Source organism: Camelus dromedarius, chromosome 23, assembly GCF_036321535.1.
Source record: "Camelus dromedarius isolate mCamDro1 chromosome 23, mCamDro1.pat, whole genome shotgun sequence".
Classification (NCBI taxonomy): Eukaryota; Metazoa; Chordata; class Mammalia; order Artiodactyla; family Camelidae; genus Camelus; species Camelus dromedarius.
Genome location: NC_087458.1, coordinates 19,711,255 through 19,723,690, shown reverse-complemented (window position 1 = coordinate 19,723,690; position 12,436 = coordinate 19,711,255). Strand labels below are relative to the sequence as shown.

The 12,436-nt window shown below is 37.5% G+C and overlaps 1 non-coding gene across 1 annotated transcript; it reads left to right on the top strand.

Moving 5' to 3' along the window:
• Positions 1-2,864: 2,864 nt before the first annotated feature.
• On the top strand, positions 2,865-2,967 carry LOC116148243 (U6 spliceosomal RNA). Its single transcript, XR_004131762.1, has one exon. It is a non-coding gene; the product is annotated as a U6 spliceosomal RNA (small nuclear RNA).
• The last annotated feature ends 9,469 nt before the right edge of the window (positions 2,968-12,436 follow it).

Here is a 12,436-nt window from a genome sequence, read left to right as displayed (position 1 = left end):
CTTTTAAAATAGCACAGGCAAGAAAAGATCCAATTTCACAGGAACAGAACTAAGAAGTAGCACATTCTGTAAGCATGTATTTAATTATAGACACGGTGATATAGACACCTATAAGAAAAGATACTCAGAGTAGGCTGTTATGTGCTACAGAGTAATGGACATACTGTGTGCACATATCCACAAATGTCACCTAGGCACCTGGGGTCACCTTTACCGTTACGGAAAGTTCCTAGTGCCCCTAAAGATTTTTACTAATTCCAGGGCTTTTGTTTTCACGGTCATCTCTGACTCCAAGCTTCTGCTGCAGTGGGATTAGTTGGGTTTATGAACTGTTGCACTTGCACCCGATACTTTCCCTCCTTCCTACCATGTCACATCAGATATGGGACTCAATCCTCAGGCACATAATCCACTTCATTTGAAATGTCTTTATTGATTCTACTATTACAACTCCTGAAATAATAGACAATTTTATTCTGCTACATGCATCATTTTTATAGTTTGAGCTTTATGATTTGAATGTTTAATATTTATTCTTTACTATGTAAGCATTTACAAGATTAGGGGAAGAAGGAGCATCTTTGACAGGGCTGATAAAAAGACGAGTGTACTGATGTCATTTTGAAATTGCAAGTGGCTACTCCCAGTTCTGCAAAACTCCCAGTGACTTAGCAAGACAAGCTTTGCACAGCCTTCTCTAAGGAGAAAGCGATGATTGAAACTGTTGTGGAGTAGAAGGGGGCATACCTAAAAGTAGAGACATAAAAGGGGGGACTGTGAAGGATGGAGGCACCAGCACTGCAAGTTGCTGCGTGAAGTGTGAGAATGTAGTGGGAGAGGGCAGACAATGGGAGGGTGGTGAGAGAAAAGGGGAAGTCATAAGGAAATGGAAAGATTTTTATCTTTGACTTCTTGGGTTCTGTTTTCGGGATGGCTAGATGCCTTTTATTTTTAGACTTGCCAAAATTAGAGATGTGTATTAGTTATTTTGCTGCTGTAACAAATCATCACAAGTGTGGTTGACAACATAGATTTATTATTTTACAGTTCTGTAGGTTGTAGTTCTGTCTGACTAGCTATAATCAAAGTGTCAGCAGAACTGTTTTCCTTCTGGAGACTCTAGGAGAGAATCCATTTCCTTGTCTTTTCCAGCTTCTAGAGGCACCCACATTCAGTGGCTCGTGGACCGTGAGTCACCCTCCATCTTCAAAGCCAGCAGCACTACCTCTCTCTCTGACCATTCTTCCACAGTCACATCTCCCTCTGGCAAGGTCTTCTTCTTTAAGAACTCTTGTGATTAAAGTGGGCCCACCCAAATAAGCCACTGTCACCTTTCGAGGGCCCTAACTTAATCACACCTGCAAAATCCCCTTTGCTATATAAAATAACATTCTCACAGGTTATTTTGCCTATTACAGGGTAATCCCTTCTTGGGCCTACTCTAGTTCTTTTAATCAAAATGAAATGAGGACACATACTAGCCAAAAGAATCCTATTCTTTCTCTGTTTCCTATAAAATTCATTGTTAAGCAATATCTATGTTTCTTCTGTGTTGTCTAAAGATGGGAGTCTCTAAATATCTGAGTGATCCAGGGACCCAGACTGCCTGAATTTCTTGATGTTTAGAGAGTAGATTACAAAGCAGGAGTAGTTATGCTTGGTAAGCAGCCTTCTGTCAGCATAACCAGGTTATTCCAATAGGAGAATGAATATTTTGATCACTCTTATTTTTCCCTCAGGGAAGACGTAGTGGCCTGCAGTCTATCCGATTCTAACACTCGTCTCATTTTAGACTGTTTTTTCTTTTCTTAAATTTAAAATAAAGCAGGCATGATTAGTAAAGAAATGGGACTTCTCATTGTGAAAGTGCAAAAACTGCAAATTGTAAGACCTAAAACTTAAGTGCTGCTTTGATATCTTTGAGCTTCACAGGACCCTAAAGGCCCAGGCATGTGTCCCCCTGCTCTTGCCAGATATACCCCCAACCTAGCAAGAAAGGGTCTCCACCTGGCTAGTTCTGGTAACAACCAGACCTGCTGTGCTGTACCTTGCCTCATCTTCAACCTAATGGGATTCACATTCCTGACAGCCCATAAAATTACTCAAACAAGTGAATCACAACTGCCCCCAGGAACCAAAGTTTATTCATCCTCTTGTCACTACAAAGCCTGCTTCCTGCAGCCCCTGCTGGTTCACTCTGCTCTCAGGATGCATCCTGGTGTGGCCCTGTATGGCTTGCAGTCTACTCGCTCCCCTGGGCTGTGAGGACATGTCACTAATCAGCTGCTGCTGCCAGCCTCATCTGTCCACTGTCGGGTGTCATGTGCTCGACCACTTTGTACAGTTTGGGGTGGTGAATTCGTCCTTCACCAACTGGATGACTGGGGAGTGATCAGAACATGTTTGCTTTCCTTGTAAAGCATTCAATCCATGCTCTGGAAAGAGACACATGAATGTTCCTGGTCTCTAACTAAGAACCGCAGGTCCAGTCTCCCTGGTGGGAAAGAGAAAGAAGTCAGTATGGGTAATGAGATTGGAGTCTCTCAGGATTTTTCTAGGGGGTTTCAGTAACACTGTTGAAATGCGACTGAGGACAGAACATAAGGAAATTGGTTTCACATTCAGCTCACTAGCTTCTTTGAGTGTACCATGACCACCATTCAGACACTAATAGACACTGGAATGTGTTGGGGAGGCATTAATTCTCGACAAAACAAAGCTCCATTCTATCTCACTTTCCCAGCAGAGATTTTTGTCTTGAGTTTTGTAGAAAGTGTGTGTGTGTAATAGCAAGATCTGAACTAAGAAGAGATCAATGTCTAGAACATAGAAGAAACTCCTACAAATCAATAAGAAAGAGACAAGTACTCGCTTTGGCAGCACGTATACTGAAATTGGAATGATAGAAGATTAGCATGGCCCTTGTGCAAGGATGACATGCAAATTTGTGCAGCATTCCATATTTTGGGGGGGATTAGCAGATACAAACTACTATATATAAAATATATAAACAACAAGGTCCTACTGTATAGCACAGGGAACTATATTCAATATCTTGTAATAACCTATAATGAAAAAGAACGTGAAAAAATACATGTATGTACAACTGAATCACTATGGTGTACACCATAAACTTAACAAAACATTGTAAATCAAATATTCTTCAATACAAAAATAAGAAAAAGACAAGAAATTCAATAGAAAAAATAGGCAAATATATATCTGGGCAATTGGAAAATCCTGATGGCTAATAAAGATTTGAAGAGATGCTAAGTTTCACCAATGATCAAGGAAATGCAAATTAAAATAACAGTGCTACTTTACACTCATCTTTTGGCAAAATTAGAAAGTCAAATATCAAGTGCTGGTGGGGACGGTAGGAAACTGAGTTTCTCATGCACTCCTGGGGACAGTGTAAACTTGCGTAGCTGTTCCAGAGCACAAACATAATTAGTAGAGAAACTAAGCATGTCTGTACTCTGTGATTAGCACTTCTGCTTGTAGGAATATGTCTCAGAGAAGTCCTCAAGGAGGTGTTTATGAGGGTGTTCAGCCAAGTGGTATTTGTGGCAGCAAAGAACTGGAAGCAAACTAAATGACCATTGACTTCCAAGACAACAGATAAATAAAATTTGATGAGAAGATCAGATTCTCCCCATCAGTCAAAAATAATAATTTACATTTCCGTTTAGCAACATTAATAGATCTCAAACACATAATATTGAATAAAATTAATTCAAAAACGGGATGACACTTTTAGATAGTCCCTTTTATGTCAATTAAAGCCCAAAGACAAAACATGCTATATATTTAAAAAACACACATATCTCTAAGTAAATGTATGAAAAGTGGATTGGAATGAGTGTTTGTTATTGGAGCAGGAGAGGGAATTGGGATTGTGGATACGGCATGAAGATGAAAAAACAGTGAAGAAAGATACAGCAAGTGAGGGGCCGTCTCCTAACTGAAATGATAGTGCATCACAAAATGGGGGTTGTGATTAACTCAAGTCTGTGCACTTGACTCCAGAGAAATAAGGAAGAGGCAGAATGTGGGGCCAGGTTATAGATATCTGACTTTTGGGGAGGGGGTTTTCAACCACTCAGCCGATTCTCTTGTAGCCACTTTGGACTCCTCCTAATGAGGACAAATAGACATGAAGACACCCTAGTTTAGCAGAAGGGACCTTGGAGTGGAGGACAAGAGACATACCTTTCTTCCAGTTCAGTCACAAGCTGGTTAAATGATCTTTGGCAGGCCACAGAGGTTTCCTTTAGATGAGGAATAATAGGAACTGCTCTGCATACCCTGCAGGGTCCTTGTGAGGGTGAAATTAGGAGAAAATGTGACAGAAGACGTTGTAGCTTTTGATAAATAGCAGATGATGTGTCTGTTGCAGTACTGGGAGTAGACAGATGATTCTAGTTGAGAGAAGGAGAGTAGAACTAAGTTTCTCGTGCCCTGGGTCTTGCCTGGGTCTTTGTCACCCTGAAAGAGTGAGAGGACAAAAACCAGATCTAAGGGAGTTTGTCTTAACCTCCCTTCCACCTGGCCCTCTCCCCCTCCCTCCCTTCTCTCCTTTCCCTCCTTTCCCTTCCTTCCTTCTGGAAAAGATGGATTTTGCCACTAAATTATGAGTCTCAAAGCCACAAGGGCTGGGGCACATTCTCACACACACACACGCCTTATATGAATTATACTTCGAAATTCCTTTCAACAGAAGGTGCTTCTATAGGTTTTCTCTAAAGCCCATTCTGGAAAAGTTTTCTTCAGTTCTAACTAGAAGCCCCTGAAGGCTTTTTCTAAATTGCTGGTTTCATTAAAGATGGAGTACAGATATTTTTTCTTAAGATATTTTGAGATTTTATCGTCACAGCCCATTCCACAGAAATCAATTAAATGCACCTTTGTTTTTTTGATGAGGTAGAAGGACATGGACTTTGCATGATTTTAAATCCTAGCTCTACTGCTTAGTGTCCGTGTTTCTGTCTCAGGATTGTTATACTTGCTGTTTCTTCTCTCTGAGTCTCTGCCTGGATCTCTCCTTCATATCATGCGTGTCTCTGTTCACTCCTTAGCTTTTTACCCTGTTTAGGTTTCTTCCTAGTTCTTCTAATACTTGATACATTATTTGTTTTGTTGGTTTTTTATTTGAGTGCTCGTTTATTGTCTCTTCCTCCACTCGATAAAGCTGCCATGGAGCACACACTCACTGAATCTTTATTAAGTGGATGAATAGGTGAGAGAATTAGTGACTTTGAGCAACTTAGCAACTTTCTATGAGCCTCATTTTGTTTTTTATGTTAATCAAGGGTAATTAAATCTTCCTCAAAGGATTGCTGTAAAGATTAAATGACATACCAGAAGACATCTAGCAGTCACATCAAATGCATTCAGGACTATTTTTTTCCCCTAGTGATGGATGATTCCTTTATAATGTTTATCTAATGAATACTTGAGGATCTGTATCATTGAGAGATTATTAAGTTAGTACCTGATGATAACAATGGCTCAAAACCCCAAAATATTTGTGCTTTCAATGGGTTATCCGGCAACATGGAGAAAAAAACCCTCAAAATTAACAAGAATATTTTGTAAGACATGGGAGAAAACTTCATGGTCTTTGATTTTCGGATTTCCTCCTGTTATGATTAAGACGAGATTGGTACAGTGAGGTTAGGTCACTTGCCAGGTAATTAGTAGCAGAGTTGGGGCTGGAACATACATGCTTGAGACTTGGTTTGTGCTCTTGCCTCCTACACGTCAGTTGCCTCCAAACACGAATTCGTTCAAACTAGTTTCACAATTTAGAGTCTCTACAGATGGAAAATGTTAATCATTATGGTTTCAGGTTCTTGGCTGATTCCAGATTTCTAACTTTTAGTTATAAACATGTCTTAATCTTTGTCATAATAATAGCACCTTAATAAAAATAAAGATTTGGAAACATTTTTTTCTCTTACTAAATTAGGTGACCTCTTTAAAATGTTCTTTATAGGCCTAAAATTGTATTGTGGAAAACAGTTAATGAAGAAGACATATAAAAATGAGGAAGACACATGCAAGATAAAAATGACAGAACATAATGCTGGAAACACTTTAAAATCAAACTTAGTATCCAGTCAGAGACTTATAGTCTGAAAGTGCCAACACCAGTCAGTAAATGTTGTGAAAAAATGAGATAAAGCTATGAATAGGATCTGAAACTGTGGTAGAAAATAAATGCAATAATTTAAAAAAAGTATGACTTAAAATCTCATTTTCAAGTTTCTTAGACGTGGATAATTTTCTGTGAAATTTGATTTGTTCTATAATAGAAGTTTTACAAGTTTAAAATAATTAGACATGCTTTATGCTAAATCAATTTTATAGAAAGATTAAAAATAAAATGTGTATTAGACAATCACATTTTCCATGCAGCTTATTCTGGGTGGAATCATAATAGATAACTTTTTTAAACCGAGTTCATAAGAATGAGCTACATTTTTTTCCTACTGGACTTCTAATGACTTTGCTGGTGCAGGTTACGTTTTGATGTTCCTTAAGAACAAATTTAGTCATTAATTTCCCTCTCACAACCCTTTAGCTTTTCCCTTCTCTCTCATACCTGTCTCCTCTCTCCTTTCTTCTCTTCCCCCTTCTTCTTCCTCTTTCTTCACGTCTCCTTCTTCCCCCATGCTACTTTTCTTTCCCATTTCCATAATTATCTCATTGCCTTTGCCTGTCCCACTTTCTTTTCTTTTATTGGCCCAAGTGAACTTGAAGAAATTATAAGTAAGCAAGGGTCTCAGTCTCTTGAAAAACTACATAGGTAAGCCTTTTAACTTAAAATATTCTATAATTTTTATTAGATATCGAAGTGATCTTAGATACAAATTGTAATATATTGCATTAATGGCCCTAATTCTTCCCTGTAACTACCCTCTTTGCCATATGACTGTGAAGCTCTACTTCCTGAAAAGGTGGAGATACATTTCCTCTCCCTTTGATTTTGTTTTGGCCATGTGACTTGCTTTGGCCAATAGAATGAGGCTGAGGTGATGACGGTAGGCCACTTCCAAGCTTGCAACCTAAGAGGCCTTATGTGTTTCTGTTTTGCCTCCTTGCATCTCAGTTATTGCCAGGAGAAGATAATGCCCAGATTCTTCTTTTGGTCTCAGAAAGAGTATAAAAATAGAACCACCCAACCAAGTCAAGCCTCAGTCAGCTGGCCTGCAGCTGACACACAAAGGCCTGAGCCAAATATGTGCTTATTGTTATGGGCCTACTGATATTTGGTGATTGTTTGTTACACAGCATTATTGTAGCAGTAGGAAGTTGATATGCTGCCCAACTTAATGTCTTCCATTTTGAACATACAGAGACTGAAGCCTGGAGAAGTCTAGGGTGACAAATTAGTTAATGACAGATCTGGAACAAGGACTCAGAACTCCAGGTATCTTGTCCAATGAATTGTGACTTGCTTTGAAGTGAATTTGCAAGCTCCCAAAGTTCTTAATGTACTACCTTTTAACTTAACTTGTATTAGCACCTCCTTATTATTTCTTTCTTTAACTAATTTGAATCTATCATTTCAGCAGTCTGTTGGGTTAACTAGATTTACTCAATTTATGATGAAAGGCAGGAAACAGCGATATCATATTGTTAAGGCTTGTCAATCTTGCTGTGGGGTGTGTGTGTGTGTGTGTGTGTGTGTGTGTGTGGTGGATAGCCAAGAAAACTTGTCATCATAGCTATTATTTGTTGAGTAATTACTATAATTAAATTATACTCCAGGTATTATGGAAAGTACTTTTTATGAGTTATCTTATTTGGCCTGTACCATGCATTAACATACTATGGCCTACAGCAGGAGCCAATGCCTGTCTGCTGCCTGTTTTTATAAATAAAGTTTTATGGGAACACAGTCATGTTCATTTATTTATGTATTGCCTATGGCTACTTTTGCACTACAGTGGCAGAGTTGTGTAGTTGTGGCAGAGACCGTGTGGCTTGCAAAGCTGAAAATACTTACTTTCTGCCCTTTACAGAAAAAGTTTGCTGATACCTGGTCTTACAACAGTGCTTTTCAAGTGTGATCTGTGGTCCCTGAGGTTCCTTTAAGTCATCTGAGAAGTTAAAACTATTTTCACAACAATACTAAGACATTTTTGTCTTTGTCATTGTGTTGACATTTACACTGATGATGGATAAAATTACTGTCACTTTAGCATAAATTAAGGTATTGATGTCACACTGTAATAGTCACCATATTCTTCAACTACCCACAGTAAACAAAAAAGCCAACTTTACTTCAGATGTCCTGATGAAGCAGTAAAAATTAATTTTTTATTAAATTTTGACTCTGGGTGTAGGTCTTTTTAATATCCTAGGGGATGGAATGAGACGTGTGCATTAAGTTTTGCTGCACACTGAAACATATTTGTCTCAATGGAATGAATACCCTTATGTGACTAAGTTGGGAGCTAAACCCACTTTTTTTTTTTCACAGAACAGTTTTTAGTTGAAAAGAAGAACACTGACAAGGAGTTAGTCTTTTGGATTTTTCAGGCTTGAATATTTGGCAGATATTTCTAAAAAATGGAAGAAGTTTCAAGAAAAACAACTGACAGTATTTTTTGCCAATGATAAAATTGAGCTTTCAAGTGAAAGTTAACTTTGGAAAACTGCATCCACCACCTTGAAACTGGCAGCTTTTTAAAATTTAAAACACTTTTCTAGCGACCTCAGTGGGATATTAATGAATATGATTTATTTATTTAGCCATTGTATAAGGCAGTGGGTCATTGTTTAGAAGGTTTCTATAACTCTGTGAGCTAATATTTTAAAATGAACCATGAATAATGTTACAAATTCATGGGTGGGTAAAAGATCTTTTCAAAATGCAACATATTCCAGTCAGTCTTCAAGTAATAGTGTAATAGTTCATTAATATGATTTTTGATTCTACCTGGCAGCTAACCTTTAAGAAATTATGACTTTTTGAGTTTTGGTGTGTAATCAAATGATAATACCCACAATTATCTGAAAAGAATATTAAAACAGTCCTCTCTTTTCTAACTATACATTTGTAATTATGCAGTTGGTTAGATTTTCCTCATATACATCAGCCAAAGCAGCATATCACAGCAGACTGAATGCAGCAGGTATGTGAACCCAGTTGCCTTTCATTAAGCCAGACATTTAAAAAATCATAAAAATGTAAAGCTCTCCTCACTAATTTTTTGAAAATAGTTTTTTCATAAAAATTTCTTATTTATGTTAACATGTAATAGAGTTAATTTTAAAATGAATAAATAAATATTTTTAAAATTCTCAGTTTAAATTTTTTCAGTGGTAAACATCAATAGGTAACACAATAAATAAAAGCTCTTAAGAATTCTCAGTAATTTTTAAGACTATAAAGAGGTCCTGAGATTTTAAAAGTTTGGAAATTGCTGTGATATATGTATAGTTGATTATCTTCATTTTATAGATGACTAAACTGAGGCTTAGAGATACTAAGTAACTTGCTCAAAGTCGGATAGCTTTTTGTAGAGCTAAGATTCAAACTCCAGCAGACTAACTCCAGAACTTAAATGTATCACCACTGAAAATGCTTTCTGATATTTCTGGATTTAGAAAGCTCAGAGAACTCAGGACAGTTGTCCACTCCCATTCCCCCTTCCATCTCAACCACACATACTTAGAACATAATTTTCTATGCTCACTTTAAATTCTGTTCATCCTAGTTTTTTCTCAGTTCTCAAGACATGGGTTAGTTTATCTGCAAAGTTGCATGTAATGCAATTAGATAAAACGCACCCAGAGAAAGGAACTGTGGAGAGAGAATGACTTTAGACCTGTTTGGGTAAGATTTTTCACTTGTAACTAAGGAGGAAATGGAGAGAAGGCATAACTTGGGAGTGTGGGGAAGGTTGGCTCAGTAAGCCAGGGTAGGTGGCAGGAAGATCCAAGGACTGGATTATGTCCTGGTCCCCATCTTAAGTCAAGAATAGGCCAGAGATGGCACTTCTGCATCCTAGTGCATGAGAGACATTGATAATTGGTCAAAACTCTCTTATTGAGCTTAGAGACAGCTTCAGTCTTGTCTTAAGGCCACATCCCACACAGTCATTCCACATAGAGGATGTGGCATATATAAAGAAACCTTATCACCATCCTAGCTTTATGTTGTACCTGTAACCCCACATCAAACACAGAGCCTATCAAGAGGTTTTGTATGACTTATTCTAAGCCCTGGAAAAACAACTCTTGTTATATCTGTGGAGTTTTCACTGGCTGTGTTAATTAGGAAAGATCTGTATGTTTTCCTCTTATGCATGTGAAATTGAACTGTCTTTTGTCATCTATGCCTTGTAGACACAGAATGTGTAGTGGTTAGTAACATGGGCTCTGGAGGCAGATTATCTGGATTTGATCTTCTAGTGGTATCGTAAAGGTTAGGTGACTTAGTATAAATAAAACATATTTAACAGCACCCAGCTTATAGTAATGCTCAGTAAATATTAGCCATTATTATTATTACTATTACACTGTGGCAGAGACCTTATTTAGGAAAGTGTTAATTGTTTAAAATGAGGAATTGCAGACTACCAGCTTCAGCAGCAAGCGGGTTAGGTAGCCTGAATTATCCTCTGGTTGAAAACAACCAAAATAAATGGATAGAATGTAAAGAATATTTAAAAAATACATCTCTGATCAAGAAAGGAAGCTATTCACAGAGGTTAAAAACTACGTGAAAATGGGAAACTTGAGGGCAAATGAACATCAGAGCAGATTTCATTTGAGGTTATATAACAAACCTTGGTGACCTTTTTTGATGGATGCAGAGGACTTAGAATTCTGACAAGAGATAAAGCCTGAGGTTGGCCAAAGGTGGGGGATCTCATAAGAGACCCACACATAAAGAGCTATGGCCTCCATTTAAGGTTAAGCTCAAAATGAATCTGCCATGTTGAGTGGGACAACAAGGAAACTTGTCTGCTTTGACCATGGTTTGAGTAGAGGGGAAAAAAATCTCCCCTAAGAATTTATAGCCACAAGCCAGTCCTCTCTTGGGTTTGAGAATGAAGGGAAATTCTGAGTTGCAAAAAGAAATGGTGAGCAAATAAGTGATTAAATAAAAACAAACATTGTATAAAACAAAAACAGTAATAATAATGTCTAATTGATTGGACAAATCAAAAACAAAACAGAGCCAAAATACTAGACAGCCATAGAATTTAAATCCAGGAAGTGATGCCAGTCAGGGTTGAAACATTGTTAAGATACATGTAGTGTTTGAGAGGAGGGTAAAACTATTTATGAAATTTAAAGTTTGTTAAGCTTGCATGTTAAAAAAAAAATCTAGATTAACCACTAAAATAGACACAGCAAGCTCTCCCTTGTTAAATACTGTTTGAAATTCTTCTCAGGTATGATGATTTGGCACTTAAGTGGCATTATCCAAGTCCCTGCAGTTAGGTAATAAGGAGAAGCAAAAGTTTTTACAACATGAAATATTCACTAATGAATTGGCTAATAGTGAAATTAGTCCACACATAAATATCCTTACCCATCTTTTCTAAGTACATGGTTGTGAACATTTGAATGCAAAGTAAATTGATGTTGAGTAAAACTGTATATCTTGCAAGAGTGTCAGTATATTAAGAAGTCAGTGAAAGTGCATTGGAGAATCACAAAGCTTTTGAAAAAGGAACCTCTGGCAGATTCAGACTAGTTAACTGCTGAAGAAGAGAGAATCAACAAAGATGATAACATGATTAAATGATTCAAAGGAGAATGATTTTGATACACAAGGATTAAGAGAATCCTTGAGAAAAATGGGTAAGTCTCTCTTGAATTGTATTAATTATGGAAAAATCTAAGCTTCTAGAAAAGAGACCCCAAAATACAGTGACTTAAAGAAGATAGAAGTCATGTCTCTTCTATATAACAGTTTAGCTCTCTGAAGTCAATCAGGGATCCAGGCTCCTTTTGTCTTGTTGCTCTGCCTTCTAAGGAGTGATGCTCATTTGCATAGATGAAGCTAAATCATGTAGTATATCTGTATTCAGTTCAAAGGGGAACAGAGAGGAAGCCTAAGACAGGCAGTTTCCTTTTAAGCAAGTGATAGGATATATTTATCACTTCCTGTCACATTCCATTGGAGAGAACCAAATCACATGATCACAAATGCTAGTGAAGCTGGGAAATGTAGTCTCCATTGGATGACAAAGAGTCTACAAACAAGAGGAGAACAGATCTGGGGAACAACTAGCAATCTGCCCTACGAATATTTATGCAAAATTATTCTGTGATCATACTCTGAAAAAAACATAATGTAAAGGGTGATGAACCTCTAATTAGGTATGATGGTTTATGCTCACCCAAGTCAGTTATCTGATTCATTCTTTAACTTAGAAAGATCACAAATATCATTATTAGTCACATT